Source organism: Ambystoma mexicanum, chromosome 5q, assembly GCF_040938575.1.
Source record: "Ambystoma mexicanum isolate Mex_15411 chromosome 5q, UKY_AmexF1_1, whole genome shotgun sequence".
In the NCBI taxonomy this organism is placed as follows: domain Eukaryota; kingdom Metazoa; phylum Chordata; class Amphibia; order Caudata; family Ambystomatidae; genus Ambystoma; species Ambystoma mexicanum.
The window spans coordinates 890,678,961-890,699,655 of NC_090933.1; positions in this window are offsets into that span (position 1 = coordinate 890,678,961).

Sequence of the window (20,695 nt, forward strand, 5' to 3'; positions counted from 1 at the left end):
CCCCCAATTGCCCAGGACAATAGTTTCCAGCCACTCCCATACGCACATTTACATCAGTGCCATGGCTGGGAGGCGAGGATTCCGTAAGGGTGGCAAAGGTGGAAGAGCCACAAGTGGTGGCCGTGGTGGATCCGGTAGGGGACGTGGTCGTTACTTGCAGGGTGAGCCTGTCCCCCCATGTGTGGAGGACCAGTCAAGGGCACCCATAATCCCCCCCCCCTCCCGTTGAGGCTGATGTGGCTGACACCATCCATGCTCAGCCCTTGTTGGACCAGCCCATTGTGGCACCAGATCTGGCTGACTCCATGGCTGACTTCCAGGTCAGCAGGCCTATGACACGTGCGCTGGTGCACGTTGATGTCACCATGCCACGTGCATCTGGGCCAGCAAGGTCATCTGCTGCACCAAGGAGGCAGGGCGGAGAGGCTGCAGGGGCAGCTGCGGCTCCATCCACCCCAGCCCTCACACACCCAGCCAGGACAGTGTCGGTCCTAGTCCATGCTGCTGACATTCCCCCTGACACCATCACACTAGAGCCAATGCCTGCACCAACTCCCATGCTGAGTGTGCAATCCCACACTCCTGATACAGAGTCCACCAGGGCTCCTGCCCCTAGTGTCCAGAGCGGCGCAGGACACTCAGGATCACCACCACCTTCCAAGCGGAAGAGGAAGAGTGCTCGTCCGGCACAGGCTGATGCCCCAGACACGGCTACACAGTCCGGCCCATCCAGGAAGCCCAGCTTCACGGATGATGAACTGAATGCACTTGTCGAGTATGTGTCCGGACATGACAACGAGATGGTCATTGTTGCAGGATCCAAGACCACACCTGCACAACGCCAGGCACACTGGCAGACCGTTGCGGACATCGTAAGTGCCCTTGGAATCGTGAGGCGCACAGCCAATGATTGCTATAAGCGCTGGAATGACCTAAAGCGCAGGGCAAAGAGTAAGCTGGCCTCAAGTCATGCCGCAACTCTAGTGACTGGAGGTGGGTCTCCAGTAGTAGACATGGAACTCACTCCACATGAGTCAGTCGCTGGGACCTACGTCACGGAGGAACAGATCCAAGGCGTGGGAGATCTGGCTGATTACGAGGCATTGTCCGGTGAGTGCACATGCATGTGTGTGTCATCCATGTGCATGGTGTGTGTGTGAGGGCTTCTGTTTGTGTGCCAGGTGAGAGTGTGTGCGCCTGAGTCGTATGGGTCAGCCATGTGCTTCATGCAATACTTCCTGCGCAGCTGCATTTGGCCATAGCAGTATCCCTTCTGCCAACAGTAGACATCTAGCCCAACTGCACGCCAGTTGCCCTTGAAGTGTCACCTTGCCACAACATAGTTGCTTATTGTTCACTGTTCATTCAGTCAGTTTGTTTGCATTCCACCACTTTCACTAGGCATGTCGCTGTCCACTAGTCACATGTCTGACATGGCTATGGTAAAGTGGAGTGACTTTGTTACCTGGATATCATTTGTACACACATGTCCCTGTGCAATTGGACCATTTCAGACTGGCAGCTCCAGGTGAAAAATCTGACCTGTTAGAATTAGAAAAGCGATTACATGCGGGAACTGGACTGAATGAATAGGTGCTGCCCTCCTCTCCATCTTCACTCAATAGCAATGGTACATGCCATCTGTGTGATGGCATGTGTGTATCACCTGGCAATCACAGGCCAATGTGTGATGCCACTGCCAGGCAGCATGCAGAAAATGTGTTCATCTTCCATCTTGGTGTCATCAGTGTGTGCCATTTGCCTGCACTTCATACGCAGTGAGGGTGCATGCATGGGAGGGTTTTAGTCATGTGGGACATGTGTCAATCAAGTACTGGTTCTCTTGCTTCTCAGCCCTCATTGTGTGCCATGGTGCTAATGCCTGTTTCCATTTCTTTGTTTTCATGTCTTTGCAGGGGAAGACGCACATGATACTGCTGGGGTTGTGGAGATGGTGCAGACCCAGGAGGGGTCCGAGGGCCGACCAACCACCAGTGAGGGACGTGGTGTGGTGGTGGGGGAGAACCCACAAGTGCTGCAGGTCGTGCTCTCAAGGGGTGTCTCTGGCTGCACCTCCCCCGAGCTGTACTCAGGTGTTGATTCGGATGAGACCTACGTGCCGTCGCAGGTGAGTGTTCCAGGGAGGGATTCTGTTCTGTCTCACCCACCTGCACCAGGGTCAGAACCCTCCATGGGGATGTCAGTGTTGGCAGCTACGCCTTCGGTGGTTACGGATGCAGGGTCACACTCCGCGACATCTGATCCTGTTCCTGGGCCAGCAGATCAGAGGGGGAATGCAGTCCTGCAGCCTCAGGCAGTGCCGGCACAGCAAGGCGCAGTTCGCCTTGCCCCAGTCAGGTGTGGTGCCCGCCGACGTGGTGGCCGTACGCCACCCGGCAATACCGCATGGGAGCAATCCATTTACGGTATGGCAACCCAACAGGCTGCATCATCCGAGATGATGGCTCAGGCCATGGATAGGGTGGCCACTTCCATTGTCCCCCCAGAAAGGCTGATGGAGCGACTAGAGCAGGCAACCGACTCCATCTGCCAGTCACACAGGGAGGACATGTTGGGGTCCAACAGGGACAGGCGGGCGGCACTGGCGACTCTGCAGGAGGCCATCTCCATTGAGTCCCAGGGCCACAGGGAAGCCCTGAGGCAGGAGCTCCTTCACCTCAGGACGACTCTTGTTGAGCTTGAGGCTTCAACACACCAAAGGACAGAACAGCAGCTGGAGCGTCTCACCCGTACGCTCTCAGCTGAGATGCAGGCAACGAGGGCGGAGGTCCGGGCATCCCGTGAGTTGTTGCATGGGGACCTCCGCACACTCATCCTCCAGAACCAGACCTACCACACCCGCATGCTTGCAGCCATGGAGGAGCAGACTAGGGCCTTGCGTGGGCTGCCTCCCATAGTGCAACCACCTCCGGATGCAGCTGCACAGGGTGATAATAGCGACAGCAGTGATACTCCCACAATAGGGTAGCCGTGTGGGCCATGAGCCCATGGAGGTGTTTTATCTTCCCAGGATCCACGCAGGTGGGTTCTGGTGTGCATCCTGTCCTCGGACCTCCTGGGTGGCCTCCCCAACCCCCCCGGGCCCATCAATGGCCATTTTTGATTGTTTCTTATTTTTATTTTTATTTTGATTTCTTTTATTCCCAATTTTTTTGGGACGATTTGTTGGCTTCCGTGGTTCCTGTGGGCATACGCTGCATTGTGGCAGGGCACATGCAGGCTTGTAATGTATTTGGTTCAGATGCTTGGGTTTGAGTCACACACACCCCTCCTGCTTCCCGTTTCCATGGGCTTGCAAAGGGTGTGCCCAAGTGACAGTGAATTACAGTGACGTTGGACTCCCATGAGCTGTGTGGGCAGTCTGTAGTCAATACTGTGTATACATTCCTAGTGCATATTGCTGTTGTGTTGTACACTGCATGTTGCATTGATGTGTAACTCTTCTTCTGTGTCTACCTCCCAATTTGCAGGTCCCTTCCTCATGTCTACACAAGGACCTCTAGTCTGGAGATGGGGTCCATGTTGGCAGCAGTGCACCTACAACTCTACATGGCGCCAACACTTCACAGTTGGTAGTGGTGGGAGTGCAGGCATTTCCAGGTGGTGAGACTACTAATATGTAACATTTGTGATGTCATGTTAATGGTAGTACGTGCTCAAGTATGTTGTTGGTCCGGCATTGCTGTGAGCATTTCAGGTGTTGCAGGTTTCTAATAGGGACACTGTACATAGTGAGACTAGTGTCATGTTGTGGGGATTACTTTGTTTACCTGCAATTAGCATGACATGGCACGGTGTGTCGTGTGGCGGTGCTGGGGTTGGGTTGGCTGACATGGCACTGTCCTCTTGTTGCATTTTGCAAGTGGGTATTCATTTTAGCTGCTTGAATGTGTAACTTCACAAAACTGCATTGGTGGTGTCTGTGTGGGTAGGGATGCACACATTGTGACACTTCCAGGTGAACAATCTCAGGCTGATATGGTATTCACGGGTTATTCTCCAGACATTCAGGATCAGTGTCAGGTTGAGTCATCATTGATTGTCAGATGGAATGTGCCAGGGCAGTGTGCACTCCACAGGGGTGTGATTTCTATGTGAAGTAATTAGCCACTAGCTGTGTACGGGCTGCCTCCCCCCGTGCCCTTTCCCCTCCCATGCGCAGCGGCTGTGCATGTGGTTGGGGATGTGGGGCCACCACCATGTCCACGGCCAGGCCCCGGCGTGTTGCAACGTTGTGCAGGACACATGCTGCCACTATGATCCTGCACACTACTGGGGGAGCGTATAACAGCTGGCCGCCAGAACGGTCAAGGGAGCGGAAGCGTGACTTTAGCACTCCGAATGTGCGCTCCACTATGCCCCGGGTCGTAATGTGGGCTGTGTTATATCTTACCTCGGGTGGCGTGGTGGGGTTCCGAATTGGCGTCATCATGTGGGGGCTGAGAGGGTAGGCACTGTCCCCTGTGGAGGTGGTGATTGGTATCATTGGTGGGGTTGTGACCTTGCTCAGTATCCAACATGCATGCATGTGCAGTGGCATACATACTCACCAAGCAGCCATGTATCGCCATGCCGCCCAGCTTCTAGGTCCCGGCTTAGGGTGGACATTCGGTAAATGAAGCTGTCGTGGGTGGAGCCGGGATAGTTGGCATATACTGAGGTGATGATTCCCTTGGCATTACATGCTACCTGCACGTTGATGGAATGCCAGTGCTTGCGGTTCCTATAGATGTGCTCAGATGCCCTGGGGGGACGTAGAGCCACATGGGTGCAGTCGATGGCACCTAGCACTTTGGGGAATCGTGCCACACCGTAAAAATCCAGGGCGGCAGCAGGCCTTTCTGCAGGTGTTCTGGGCAGGTATATGTGCCTGCGGACTGATGGGCGTGCAGTGATGATGTTCAAGACCTGGTGTAGGCAGCGTGACTGGGTGGCCTGTGACACCCCACCCACTATGGCACTTGTCCGCTGAAATGATCCAGTGGCTAAGAAGTGCAGTACATTGAGGACCTTCTCCAGGGGGCTGAGTGCTTGGGAGCACAGGGTGGGTGATGTGAGGTCATCCTCCCACTCACTCACCAGGTCCAGTATAATGTGTGGTGGAAACCTGTACCTCCCATACACCTGGTCATCAGGCATCCCGAAAAGGCTGGTTCTGGGTGTGAATATTCTGGCCCTGACTATCCTCCTCCTCCTCCTTTGGTAGCCCACTGCCACTGCTGCTAGGAACGGTATGTTCATCCTGGCGTCTGAGCTTGTTATTGTTAAAGTGCGCAAATTTATGCTTTGCGCGTGTTCTAGGCGAGCGTGTGACCCGCGCACCCCTGGAATCCAGTTCCCAGTCCAATAGCGTGTGGAAATTCACACGCACCACGGTATACAGGTTCGCTGACGTACTTTCGTGTGTAAGTGCCCGCGCACCCATGAAATACACGTACATAGGCCAATCGCGTGTACGCGCACTTTTGTCCAATTACACGCGATGACACTCTGACGTGCAGTATTTCCACGTGTGCCCCGTCATCACGTGCTGAGTGGGGAACACCCGTGCGGGTCACATCACAGACGCGCTTACGCGCTGAGGGACTCTGGTGCAATAGAATCGCGTATGCGTGCTGACGCGCTTACGCGCTAAGGGCCTTTCCTCGGATTTCACGCTGACGTGCAGGATTTTCACGTGCCAAATCACTCCGTATCAAGCTGGCCACGCGAAAACACACGGAAGACCACGCTCCTGCCCAGAAGGCCGAGTTACTGCCCCCCAGTGCCCCGAGCAGCCTCCCACGTGCCATCTGCTGCTGCCTGCCTGCTGCCACCGTGCCCTGCCATTTGGTGCCTGCACATCAGCCATCTGCAGGGGTCCAGTTGCTGTGTCCACCCCTGCTGGAACTGAAGACTCCCGACTGGGATTACATCGCTCCACAGCCCAGCCCCAGGACCCAGTTGCCCACCCACACCTGCCTCTGGGGTTGCCATGTCGGGCACTTCCACATCTGGCACCAGTGGCAACCCCAGGCCAGAGGGGCAGAGGGGCACCAGCTTCACTGACACCGAAGTTGGTGTCCTGGTGGAGCATGTCCTGGGGCAGTATGATGCCCTCTTTGGATCGTCCCGCGCCAGCAAGGAAGGACGGGAGAGGATCTGGGCCGACTTTGTGGTTGCCATCAACGCGGAGGGGGTGGCAACCCACAACGTCCTGAAGATCAAGAAGCGCTGGGAGGACTTGAGGTCCAGGACCCTTGTGAAGGCCCGGCGCCTCGTGGAGGGGGGCCGGGGCCGCATGAGTTCCATCCAGATGAGGGTCCTGGAACGCGTACGCCCAGCGCTCCACGCCCAGATCCTTGAGAGGGAGGCCCGTCTGGAGTTGAGCGGTAAGTGTCCAAGCATTACTGTGTGAGACAGGGCATGTTGCGGTGTGCTGGTTCTATGATACTTGCCTGTATGTGTGCCATAGGCCATGTATGCATGTATGTGTGCAGGGACATCATGGTAATGCATGTGCGACCAGTGATGTGTGACCCACATGGTTGTTGCATGTGTTCAAATGCCGCATGGGGAGCCCTATGCAGATTTTGAACATGAGAGCATGCCAGTCTCTGTACCTGGACATGGGTGGGGGTGAGGGATGGGTGCTGATGCCAGGTACATATATGGTAGCCATGTCTGTGTGCCTGACCTGCGTGTCTGTGACTTGTGCATGCCATGGATGCATGACACATGTGTGTGACAATGCACAGATTCAGTGAAGCAGCCAAATTACCCTTGTATCCGCTGTGTTTGGTGTGTTTGGGGCCAGATGGATGTGACTGAGGTGAAGTGTGTGCATGTGATAGGCATGAGCCATGATGCATGTGAGTTACATATCATTGAATGTTTCAAGAGTCCATTGGACATGCATGGAAATGTCCATGGCATGCACCATGCCTGTTACTGTGTGTGTTTTGCCTGGACTGACCCATGTGTTGTGGAGGGACATGATGGAAGTGTACTTTGACAGTGGTGCTCATCTGCTATTGCTTCCTGTCTAGGGGACCATTGTACAGTGCCCTGATGCTTGTGTTCTTTGTCTCCCTCTACGCAGCGGCTAGTGAAGAAGAGGGCGGAGACGGCGCTGTGGAGCAAGGCGGCGGGGATGCCCCCACGGCTGCAGCGGAAGGGGTGGGTGAGCCCCCACAGGGGCCTGCTACGGTGGGAGACAGTGAGGAGCCATCCAGGTTGGTGGTTTGCACAGAGGAGGAGGAGGCCGCCACTGGGGCACACATGGGGCCTGGTGGGGGCATCCCTGCTGGTGCAAGTGGTGCAGTCCAGGGCCAGGGGCAGGAGGCAGCACAGGTCACCGTGGAGGGGCCTGTGCATGTCGCTGTCCCTGACCCTGTGAGTGCACCACCATGCACCAGCAGGGATGCCCCGTCCCAGGCCCGTCCGCAGGTAGAGGGGATGTCCATGTCACCTGACTCCCCTCCACCTGCGGACGTGGGAACCCCTGGCCGTGTGGAGAAGGTCCTGATTGGGGTCGCGATGCGCACGGCTGTGATTCGTGATGCCGTGCGTGCTTCCCGGGAGGAGGACACACGTCATCACGAAGTGCACCGTGCCGACGTGGCCCAATTGGGATCGGCCATGTTCGGGGGTTTTCTGCATGTGTTGTCCAATCTGGCGGCCCTCTCCTCCTCTGTGCAGGCTATACACCAGTCGTTCTCCTTGCCGTCTTCCGGCCCAGATGCCACCAGGGCCCCCTGTGGACCTGCCCCGACCAATGCAGCCAGCTCGGTGGGGATCCCATCCCTGCCACAGTTGGGAGTCGGAGGTCCAGCAGGGGTGGACAACACAGCATCTGGACCCCAGCAGATGGAAGATGTGACAGCATCATCAGGCAGGGCACGTGCACGACGGCGTCGGTGGTTTCCATCAGCCTGGATGCCGTCGTGCTGGCAGAGGCAGTGGTGTCGGAGGCAGCAGCAGGCTCGACGTGGGAGGCATCATGGCTCGGGGCCTTCAAGATCAGAGGGGCAGGCATCGGCCGGAGGGCAGGGCAACCCTGGGATGGTGGTGTCTTCCGTGTGGGAGCAGTTGGTCCAGCGGATAGGTGCGGAGCGGCAGCGGGCGGAAGAGGAGCGGCTCACCATGGTCAGGGCGGAGTTCTCCATGCGTCGGGCGTTGAGGCGGGCTGAGTGCCTCGAGGAAGCTCCCAGGGAGTTTGAGCTGGACATGGGGTTATCCCTGCGAGACCTCGGGGCCAGGACAGAGTCCCGCCTCCAGGACATCGACATGGAGTTCGATGATGCCCTGGCCAGCAACATCACCGAGTGAGCCTCAGGACTTGCCCGCTGCCTTTGTATATAGTTATTTAGTTAGTTAGTGTTAGGTTTCCTTTATTAATTTTTGTTTTTTTGGACCGCTCGGACAATGGCCACTTTTTTTTGTATATATTATTTTCATTAGGTAGTAGTAGGTTTCATTTATGGTGTTGGGCTCATGGACCCTGGAATTTTCGTGTATATAGTTTGCTTTTTGAAGAAACATTTTTTTTATTAATGATTGTGTTCACCATGAGGAAATGGTTTTTCATTATTTTACTTCCACATGATTTTGCTTTGGACAACATTTGTTTTTGGATTACTTTGTTTTTTTTATTTTTACATTTGTTCTCGGACATGGACCATTTATTTTGTTATCCCCATTGTTGTATGTTTGATTTTTTTACTTATTTTTTAACTTTCACTTGTGGTATTTTCTCATTGGTTTCATACATGTCATGATATGGGTTTTGACATTCACTTGCACCCATTGTGTATGTGTGTGTGACGGACATGTGTTCATTTACAGACTTGCCATTGGGGTTGTATCATGTAATTGCATTCACTATGTGGGTGGATGCAATCCTTGCCTGGGTGTTTGTGCTGGGTATGCTGCCCATTACTGCCATGATTGAGTATCGTCAGGACCTGGGGGCAGGGGGACATGTGTGGGTGCCTGGTGGAGGGTGCCCCTGCACTGCTGGGGTGTGGGGGTGGTGGGTGACATGAGTGGGGGCCTGGTGGAGGGTGCCCCTGCCCTGCTGGGGTGTGGGGGTGGTGGGAGACATGAGTGGGGGCCTGGTGGAAGGTGCCCCTGGTGGCTGGGGGGTGGGGGTGGTGGGAGACATGAGTGGGGGCCTGGTGGAGGGTGCCCCTGGTGGCTGGGGGGTGGGGGTGGTGGTAGACATGAGTGGGGGCCTGGTGGAGGGTGCCCCTGCACTGCTGGGGTGTGGGGGTGGTGGGAGACATGAGTGGGGGCCTGGTGGAGGGTGACCCTGGTGGCTGGGGGGTGGGGGTGGTGGGTGACATGAGTGGGGGCCTGGTGGAGGGTGACCCTGGTGGCTGGGGGGTGGGGGTGGTGGGTGACATGAGTGGGGGCCTGGTGGAGGGTGACCCTGGTGGCTGGGGGGTGGGGGTGGTGGGTGACATGAGTGGGGGCCTGGTGGAGGCTGCCCCTGCACTGCTGGGGTGTGGGGGTGGTGGGTGACATGAGTGGGGGCCTGGTGGAGGGTGCCCCTGCACTGCTGGGGTGTGGGGGTGGTGGGAGACATGAGTGGGGGCCTGGTGGAGGGTGCCCCTGGTGGCTGGGGGGTGGGGGTGGTGGGAGACATGAGTGGGGGCCTGGTGGAGGGTGACCCTGGTGGCTGGGGGGTGGGGGTGGTGGGTGACATGAGTGGGGGCCTGGTGGAGGCTGCCCCTGCACTGCTGGGGTGTGGGGGTGGTAGGTGACATGAGTGGGGGCCTGGTGGAGGGTGCCCCTGCACTGCTGGGGTGTGGGGGTGGTGGGAGACATGAGTGGGGGCCTGGTGGAGGGTGCCCCTGGTGGCTGGGGGGGGGGGGGTGGTGGGAGACATGAGTGGGGGCCTGGTGGAGGGTGACCCTGGTGGCTGGGGGGTGGGGGTGGTGGGTGACATGAGTGGGTGCCTGGTGGAGGGTGACCCTGGTGGCTGGGGGGTGGGGGGGGTGGGTGACATGAGTGGGGGCCTGGTGGAGGCTGCCCCTGCACTGCTGGGGTGTGGGGGTGGTGGGTGACATGAGTGGGGGCCTGGTGGAGGGTGCCCCTGCACTGCTGGGGTGTGGGGGTGGTGGGGGACATGAGTGGGGGCCTGGTGGAGGGTGCCCCTGGTGGCTGGGGGGTGGGGGTGGTGGGAGACATGAGTGGGGGCCTGGTGGAGGGTGACCCTGGTGGCTGGGGGGTGGGGGTGGTGGGTGACATGAGTGGGGGCCTGGTGGAGGCTGCCCCTGCACTGCTGGGGTGTGGGGGTGGTGGGTGACATGAGTGGGGGCCTGGTGGAGGGTGCCCCTGCACTGCTGGGGTGTGGGGGTGGTGGGAGACATGAGTGGGGGCCTGGTGGAGGGTGCCCCTGGTGGCTGGGGGGTGGGGGTGGTGGGAGACATGAGTGGGGGCCTGGTGGAGGGTGACCCTGGTGGCTGGGGGGTGGGGGTGGTGGGTGACATGAGTGGGGGCCTGGTGGAGGCTGCCCCTGCACTGCTGGGGTGTGGGGGTGGTGGGTGACATGAGTGGGGGCCTGGTGGAGGGTGCCCCTGCACTGCTGGGGTGTGGGGGTGGTGGGAGACATGAGTGGGGGCCTGGTGGAGGGTGCCCCTGGTGGCTGGGGGGGTGGGGGTGGTGGGAGACATGAGTGGGGGCCTGGTGGAGGGTGACCCTGGTGGCTGGGGGGTGGGGGTGGTGGGTGACATGAGTGGGGGCCTGGTGGAGGCTGCCCCTGCACTGCTGGGGTGTGGGGGTGGTGGGTGACATGAGTGGGGGCCTGGTGGAGGGTGCCCCTGCACTGCTGGGGTGTGGGGGTGGTGGGAGACATGAGTGGGGGCCTGGTGGAGGGTGACCCTGGTGGCTGGGGGGTGGGGGTGGTGGGTGACATGAGTGGGGGCCTGGTGGAGGGTGACCCTGGTGGCTGGGGGGTGGGGGTGGTGGGAGACATGTGTGGGGGCCTGGTGGAGGGTGTCCCTGGTGGCTGGGGGGTGGGGGTGGTGGGAGACATGAGTGGGGGCCTGGTGGAGGGTGCCCCTGCACTGCTGGGGTGTGGGGGTGGTGGGAGACATGAGTGGGGGCCTGGTGGAGGGTGCCCCTGGTGGCTGGGGTGTGGGGGTGGTGGGAGACATGGGTGGGGGCCTGCTGGCAGGTGCCCCACAGTGCTGGGGGGTGGGGGTGGTGGGGGACATGAGTTGGACATGGGTGGGGGCCTGCTGGCAGGTGCCCCACAGTGCTGGGGGGTGGGGGTGCAAGGGGACATGAGTTGGTGTTCATTAGTTCAAGGAGACATGTGCCTTTGTTGGGGGGCATGCCCATGTTGGGTGGGCTGCCTGCGGGACATGACCAGGGATGCAGGGTAGTCCCCTGTGGTGTGGGCTGCCTGCAGGGGCCGTGGAGGGTGTACAGGGTACACCTGGGAGGACCCACACTGTCAAATCACATGTGGGACTCCCCGGCACCCCTGAAATACACGTACCGTTTAGAAATCGCGTGTAAAACTTCCCGCGCACCCCTGAAATACACACGCCCAGGCTATTCGCGTGTGGAACTTCCCGCGCACCCCTGAAATACACGCGCCCAGGCTATTCGCGTGTGGAACTTCCCGCGCACCCCTGAAATACACGCGCCCAGGCTATTCGCGTGTAAAACTTCCCGCGCACCCCTGAAATACACGCGCCCAGGCTATTCGCGTGTGGAACTTCCCGCGCACCCCTGAAATACACGCGCCCAGGCTATTCGCATGTAAAACTTCCCGCGCACCCCTGAAATACACGCGCCCAGGCTATTCGCGTGTGGAACTTCCCGCGAACCCCTGAAATACACGTAGCACGCTCCCCCAGGCCCGATCGCGTGTGGAACTTCCCGCGCACCCCTGAAATACACGCGCCCAGGCTATTCGCATGTGGAACTTCCCGCGCACCCCTGAAATACACGCGCCCAGGCTATTCGCGTGTGGAACTTCCCGCGCACCCCTGAAATACACGCGCCCAGGCTATTCGCGTGTGGAACTTCCCACGCACCCCTGAAATACACGCGCCCAGGCTATTCGCGTGTGGAACTTCCCGCGCACCCCTGAAATACACGCGCCCAGGCTATTCGCGTGTGGAACTTCTCATGCACCCCTGGAATACACGTAGCCCGCTCCCCCAGGCCCGATCGCGTCTGAAACTTCACGCGAACCCCTGAAATACACGTAGCACGCTCCCCCAGGCCCGATCGCGTGAGGAACTTCACGCGAACCCCTGTAATACACGTAGCCCGCTCCCCCAGGCCCGATCGCGTGTGAAACTTCACGCGAACCCCTGAAATACACGTAGCACGCTCCCCCAGGCCCGATCGCGTGAGAAACTTCACGCGAACCCCTGAAATACACGTAGCCCGCTCCCCCGGGCCCGATCGCGTGAATAACTTCACGCGAACCCCTGTGATGCACGTACCCTGCTGAAATCGCGTGTGAGACTTCTCGCGCACCCCGGTATACACGCACACGTATTTTTTTTCAGCGGGTGTCCGTGTTTGTGGGTACCCCTTTGCATGTCATTTTTCCTGGAGGACCACAGTATGGGACATTCATCATGGCAGTATATAGGTGCTATTTGTTGGCGCACCTTTTGACGCACATTTCTTACAGCCGCAGAGACGCTACCGCCTGCTTTCTTGTGGCGGTCGTGTTTGTGCCTGTGCGCTGGTTTGAGCGTGCGCTTTTTTCCCCTATTCTATTCCATGAATACGTGTTGTAGGCGAGCGTGTGGGCGTTCCGCGCACTTGTGCCCTGTACTTCCCCCGTGACGCCCACGTTTTGGCAAGTTGTTCCCCATTCCGAGTGTTACGCCCGTGTTCCGCCTACTTTTGTTGCGTGCGCCGCGCTATGTGCGAATTTCGCTGTGGCCTGTGCGATTTTCGCTGTGACCTGGCGCACGCTGTTAGATGGCCTGTGCGCCAACGTGCGCCGCGCACTTTTTTATCGCACATCCGCTGGTTTTCTCGCGCACGGCCTTCCATGAATCGACGTGCGCTGCTTTTCGTGCGATTTTCGCACTTGCACTGCGATTTTCGCTATTCCACTGCGATTCGCACGTTTTTGCCCACTTGCGCCGCGCTAATTATTCCATGAATCGGCCTGCAAGTCTCCAGAGGCCAAGAAGGGTAATAACACCCAGTATAATTGAAACAAATAGAATGGACAAAATCATGGTCTCCTTACACGTGGTGCAAGAGCAGAAAACAAGGCCTATTCATAATGCTCCAAATCAAGATAGCAAAGTACCTTCACTCCCTTTAAAGTTGCGGAGAAAAGAACAGTCAGCGAGGACATCTACAAAGAAGAAGCCTTGGCTTAGGGCCTAACTGATGAGAGATGGTAGGCTAATTGGCCAAGTAGGCAGTTGTCTGATGATGTTCTCCGCACCTGGGTTTTATTTTGTATACGTACTGCTAACAAGGCGAATGTCCAATATTGGAAGAGAGTGCCAACCAATCAGGGTGGCCTATGTAAGGGTGGACCATACACAGAAACCAATCCGCTGCTGTTATTCTACTATTATCTGTATTATACATAATTTGAAGTTGTTCAATGCATGCCTGCCTGATAAGGGGAAGCCAATAATGTTACTCACATCTAACTAAGCTACAGGTACACATGTTCCTGTAACCTATCCCTCTGCCTGTTTTTACTATTTGCAACATAGGATGATGTCAATGCGGACGTATATTGAGGTATAAATCATTTGTGTAACTGAAATGTATTCGAGAGTGTGTAAGCTACTACTTGTTATGCTTTCCAGATTTCCTTACTTTATTGAATTAATAATAAAGTAGTATTTTGCTGTATTTTTTTATTCTGTCTGTTTTTTTGGGCCTGAAATCAGTTGTTGTGGTAATCCCGTCCAACACTTGATACGCTCCAGGTGCTACTGCACAAAGAGGTCACATCTTCCTCTATGCTGCTTACCTTAGGTCTGGTACCATATTTAAAGGTCCCGTATGTCAGTGCCTTTCTCCAACAACTAGCATGTTCACTATGCTTGTTGTTCTACATCAATTACCTCATCCTCCTAGTCTCAGTATTTGGGTGGTTGTGGGAATTGAAGTCCACTAATGTTACTCGATATTTAACATTGGAAAAATTGTTCTTAACAATTCCATATGGCAAATCAGTTCACAATAAAGAGAAAATGGAGCTTGTGCTGCTTTGACCAGAATTGGGAGGTTGGGCTGATTACTGTTTAATATTTGGAGTGTTTTCCTCAATAACGCCACATGAAAGATCAGTTCAACATGATGGAAAACTAGAACTGAAAAGGGTTTCTTTGGAGTTTTTGCTCTTGCGGATATGGATAGGACTTTGACCTAACTGATACTGGAAAAGGGTTTATTTACTTTTTCTGTAAAGGGGAACAAAAGTATAGCAATAGGACCTTAGGAGAATTGGGTAATATAGGGTCAACAGAAGAATGGCAATAGGTCATTAGGAGAATTGGGTAATATAGGGTCTTCTACCTTGTCTTATCCAATGAAGTCCTGACCTCATCCCAGTGGCAATTCCCTTCCATGTGATCCTCCCTCATGTAGCCACCGCTAATTTTGTATTGAATAACTATTTCATACTAAATACAGTTTTGAAGAACTCTATAATTTCACTGCCCATGTTGGGTGCAACCGGGAGCGGCTGTGTGACTTGGTTTTTTACCTAGTCTCCTGCTTCACATGTTTTTTTAATCAGGGTGTCTCCAGACTCATCACAGCCAGCTCCTGTAAATTTTTTTGGAATTATCTTAATTTTTCATTTTCTACATTTGAACTATTGAATCCAAACGGATTTTCTGAAGTGGTGCCTGCTTTTTCTATTATTGATGAGAATCACACACACCTGACGGCCCTTTCCCTTCCCCACAGGATAAAAGGTGGAGCATGGGAGCACAATACCAGCAAGGAAGACCGCACAACAAGAGAGCTAACTCAGCACAGCAGTGTAAGAAGAGGAGAAGATGGCGCAAATCAAGAGGGTGCCAAGGAGAGAAGTGGCCTTGCCCTTTCCAACCAAGGCCTGTGAAACCTCTTCGGAAAGAATCTTAAGACCGCGAACCATAGCCAGCATGTTTTGTAGCAGATGTCAACAGTGCACAGCGTCCTCCTCCGCTGACAACCAAGTTGGGGAGAGACTCTTGGCGCCATGGTACCGGCCTTGACTCCAGAGATAAGAAAATCCAAGCGGTTCATCACAACCGGTAAGTCAAGGGGAGAGCCGATAAGAAACTGAACTGTGTTGAACAAAAGTAGCAGGCAGCTGATTAAAGTTAAAGAAAGTACAAAGAAGAGTCAAGCACCACATGGGTGCTCACTCGGAAAACTCTGGCCGATTAGCCTGTTGTTGAACTACTGTTACCAGAAGGCCTTGGCAGAAAGGCGAGAAGGGGTCAAAGTGGTCATACAAGGGTCTAGTAAAATCCTCTATACAGTCAAAAGCCTTTGACCGACAGATGCTTGTGGAGCTAAGGGTAGCGAATCCCACATTGTAAAGTTGACAAGAGTGAACCCCTCAGAGGGATGTCCACAGTGAACTGTTGAAAATGACATTAAGATTTGTGAATCAAATAGATGTCACAAAGAAGATCGTGTTCAAAGCCATAGTCCCCGACGGTGGGAGGATTACAATCGAGAAGGGTCTGAACCCGGAAGAGGGGGACCCAATCATGAAGAGCTATCAGAGATGGACTACTGCAACAGCATCTTTCTAAATCTGCCTGCTTCTACTCTCCGCCCTCTGCAACTCATCCAGAACAGGTCTGCAAACCCAGGGATCGTATCTCTCCAGCACTGAAATATCCGCATTGGCGCCCAGTGGCCGCAAGGATTAAGTTCAAGACCCTCTGCATTGTCCACAAGGCCTTCTTGTGCCTGGGTCCCCGGTACCTCCAACTCTTTCTTCGTAAATACCTTCCTACTCGAGCTCTTAGCTCCTCAACCTCCAACTCCCTCACAGTCAGTCACTTCTTCAAGCTGCGGATTGGTGGTAGATCTCTTTCTTCGGCTGGTGCCTCCCTCTGGAACAGCCTTCCTCCCTCTCTGAAACTTGAGGACAACCATCTCCGGTTCTGGGAGCACCTCAACACCTTCCTCTTTGATTCTGCCTTCTCTCTTTCTCTCCCCTGCTGATTTCCTGTCTGATACTGCACTGGTCACCTGGCTACCCTCTGATTTCGGGCCCAGGTCCCTGCACACCCAGTTGCACACCCACACTGCCTCCTGGCAACCCTTGAACTTGGGTCTGTATCTGCAAACCTACAGTCCCCCTACCTGCACTTTCCGACACCTGCTGTCTGCACTTACCCTTGCACCTGCCACCTGCTGTCCGCACTTCTTGTTATTGTATTGATTCCATATACAGCACTGCCCCCTCCCCTGCCCTCTGGCACTTAATACCTACCCCTCCCCTGCACTCAATGTCACTTGGCCTAGTAAGACCGTTGTCTCTGTCCTCCCTCTGTTCCTTGCCTCGTTGCGCCTTGAAACACTTGTGTATAGGCGTATTACAAATGCCATATCATATCATATCATATCACCCAAACAGAAACAGAGACAATCTGAGACAAACTTTGGAATTTTTGTTGACCGTTTGTTTAATATTTTGGGAGCTCATCAAACCCTCGGAAGCGAGAAGTTTGAGTACCGAAGGGCCTGATACTGCCAAAAGCACCTTGTGGATCTAAGCCTGAAAGAGCGGGTTCCAGAGTTGAAAAGTCATCCCCCAACGTGCAAGCAGAAAGGCACTTTTGTTTATTATTTTGTTGAAGGCATCAAGTTCTCGGAGGCAAGAGACTTTTTGTAGAAAAGAGACTTAAGGATCGAAGTCCCTGATAAACTGATAGTGCAACTGTTAGCTCGTTTTGGGAAAGCTCGAGCGTGTGCTGTGCTCCAGAGTCCTGCCTTGTCCTGTGCTCAAAACGTGGACTTATTATTTGTGAACACTTCTTTGTTTCCTGTGAATCCTATCCCATACTCTTTGGTTTTTATTTAGCGTAAGGATTGGCAATAGGTTTTCCTTAGTATAGGCCCTTTTAATTTGACAAGACGCCACTAGGACTGACTTATTATTATTTGATGGTTGTAGCTTGCTCCCATCTTAGATTTAGGCTTTGATTAGGCGTTTTTCCAATCCGGATACACAGTTTAATATACACCTTTGAACTGTGATCACTTCTGTCTGTCTTTACTGTTGCCACCATGAGTTCCTTACAATGTCCATTGGTTTAGACCTCCTGGGGGTGAATGTAAAGAAAGGGGCCACCCCCTGTCAGATGGCCCACCAGGCAAATGTGGCCCAGGTGGAGTGAGTTGTGTGGGGCTCCCAATGCTGACTCTGAGTGCTGGGCTGCATATCACATACTCAGCCCAGCCAGTGAAAATACTTTGGGGCACCCACAAACTGTTGCTGTTACTGCTGCTGCATGCCACTGCCTACTGCCAGCTTGAACCAACACCAGAGAGAGTGCCAAGACGAAAGAACATTAAGAGAGCAGCAGAGGCCTTGAGACAGCCCTGGCCGGGTTGTCTCAGAAGTAAGGTTTTTTGTATAGTTTTTAATACAGTTAACTATTATATAGACTTTGTACATATTTTAAAATACTTTTTTAATGTTTTTAATATTTAAAGGACTCTTTATATTTGCGTGTTTACTTTCTAGAAATGCAGCTGCTAGGAGTAATTTAAGTTATATATAGTGTCTTGTGTTATCCCCTTTTATACAAAAACTGGCAAACCCCTGCTGGTGAACCGGAAACGTACACAGGTGAGCTTTTAACAACTAAAAGAGCGGTACACCAGCATTCCTGTGTCTGCCTTTCTTTTTGTGCGACAATCACTCTAACCGTGTGTCTTTTTCCCTTACAGGTATTTGAGGATCCTGCCCTAACCTCCTGATCTTCCCTACCATCACCACCTTCATAGAAAGGTTCACGAGGGTGATCTTCAACTCAGCAGAGTGGGGTTTGGAGAGAGGTAAGAAGCTGGTCAGGTTAAAAGTTTAGATATAAACTAGATACTGTGTGCCTGCCTGCACCTGTCTCCCAATAAGGTGCGTTACGTGATCCCCCCGCCCCTGTTACACTATGACCACTTGACCTGGGGACATGGAGCTGGGGGTACATCGAATAGCAAGAGATTCAGATTACAGATTAAAGAGATTAGAGAGTTCCAGAGCATTCTGAGAGTGTCATGAATGCAAAGCTGAAACAGTTAGTGCTGAATGGCCAGAGGCCTGATGAGCCACAGTTCAGAGAAAACATTGTTTTATTTCAACCTCTGAAACACAGAGTGCATTGGAGTAACTGGAGAGGAGGACATAAATCACCTTGGAAGCTGGGGAGATACTGTAAGCAAGTTGGGGACTCATCCCGAACACTGATCCTGGTTTGTGTGGCCTACTAGTTGCTAACTTACTGTGAAGAGGTGGAACACCTGAGAGAGTCTTGCTACCAGTGCAGAGACTGCAAAGACAGACACCACAAAGGAGAATCCCGTGATGGTAAAAAGAACACAGGAACAACGTGGTACAATAAAGCCACCAAGAGTTTGACAAAAACTGCTGTGAGAGAAATGTACATTGTCTAACTGACAGATCCCAGAGGAAAATCCCAAGATTGCATCCAACACTAAACCCGTGTCAAGCAGAGAGGCTGGTGATGGAAAATAAGAGGAAGAGAGAGTGACAAGTGGACCAGGGAGAGAAGGCGGAGGGGGTTGAGGAACCTGAATCCCACATGTCATTCACAGGTAAAGATCTGAGGAAGAGTAGAGTGAGGAGACAACCTGTTTGCATGCTGGAAGGTATGTCCTCATAGCCAGCCTAAACATAAAGAAAACTGTATCATAAGCATATTGTTTGCTGTTAGAAGTGGTCTTGAGGACCATCTTAAACATAATGGGACTAATTCTGAGTTTGGTGGTAATTCAGTGTTAAATCTGCAGAATTGCCACCAGAATCGGTTACCGTTACCGCCATTTGGTCTGTGGGTTTACCACGGTATTGCAAGTGGTGGTAGGGCATTGTTGGAGGCCACAGGACTCCATGCGTTTTTTGGTGTAATTATCGCTAGCAGTAATTTCGCTGTGTTAATTCCGCTGCAGTATTTCTACCGATTTGTGGCTTTAAAGTGGAGGATTAACCTCCAGTCTGATGCTGGATGTTAATCCTCTACTTCAACGCCAAACTTGGGATTTGTCGGAGGGGTAAAAATGGCAGTGATTCTGTTACCACCAAAAAGGTGGCAATAACGCAATTATCACCACGTTTTTACCACTTTGACAAACTCGGAATTATGCCCAACCAGAACTCAAATAGAGAAACTCTATTCATGATGCATGCTGGCATCTGTGGTCTACAGTTTCATCCTAAATCTCATATATACATGAAACAAGTTATTCATGTTGCATGCTGGAGGATGCAGTTCGAGTTGCAGCTCAAGTGTAAAGGAAGTCATACATGTTGCACGCCAGTGTTCGAAGAAGTGTATGAAAAGAAGTAGCAGGATATGTTCCCCGCTGGCCTGCCCTGCTCCCATAAACCCCATATCCATACCCCCTGCGACGTACAATACTAGGCCCCAAACACATATGCCAGCTGGTTAAGGAAACCTTCACTGCAGTACACTGAAGTGCAAGTTTCAACTGCTAAAACAAAACCATCCAGGAACCGTCTCTTTTTCAAATAAAAGTATTGGAACAGTAAAACTTAATAAAAAGTAGGGGAGCACCGCTCACAACTACTCTCGCCTACTTCGACCACTGTTGCACGCAGGTAGAGATATTCTGATTGCTAACTCCAGTCTTAAAACACTAAAACAAGTCATTTATTTAGCATATAGTTATATGTATGTTTTTCTCCTCCTCTTCTCTGCTGATCTTGTTACCGGAACTACACCGGCTACCTGGACACCCTCTGATCTCGAACCCAGGTCCCTCCCCCGCCAGCGTCACACACCTGAACTGGCCACCTGGCAACCCCTGCACTTGGGCACTGTTTCTGTATCCTTACAGTCCCCCCCAGCCCTTGACACTTGATGTCTGCACTTACCCATGCACTTGCCACATGATGACTGTTACTTATTTATTGTTTTATCTATTCCCATGTACTGCACTGTCCCTGCCCCCTTCCCACGCACTTGCGCGATCTGAATGACGCCTGGCCCAGTAGGATCGTTGTCTGTCCTGGCTTTGTTCCCCTCCCTTGCCTCGTCCCGCCTTGAAACACTTCTGTGTAGGCGTGTCATAAATGCCATATCATATCATATTATCATATCATATCATGTGGCAAAAGTTGCCAGCTCAAGCCTAATTGAAGCAAAACAAAACATTTAGATTTGAGTCTAAGAAAAGTTAAACACGTCATTTAGGTTCCAGTCTAAAGTGGCGTGAAACATGTCATTCCTGTAGCATGTTGTTAGATGTGGTTCAAGATAGCAGCTTAAACGGAAGAGAAGTAAAACGAGGCATTTATGTTGCACGCTGATGGATGTCAGGTAAGGTACTGGGTTTAGGTGCAAGGCACATTAATGTCACATGCTCATAGAAGTGACACTATAACTAAAGAGAACTGAAGAAGCAATGTACCTCTGTTGAATGCTGTAGAGGAAAGCACATTGCGTATAGAAAGAAACTGAAGAAA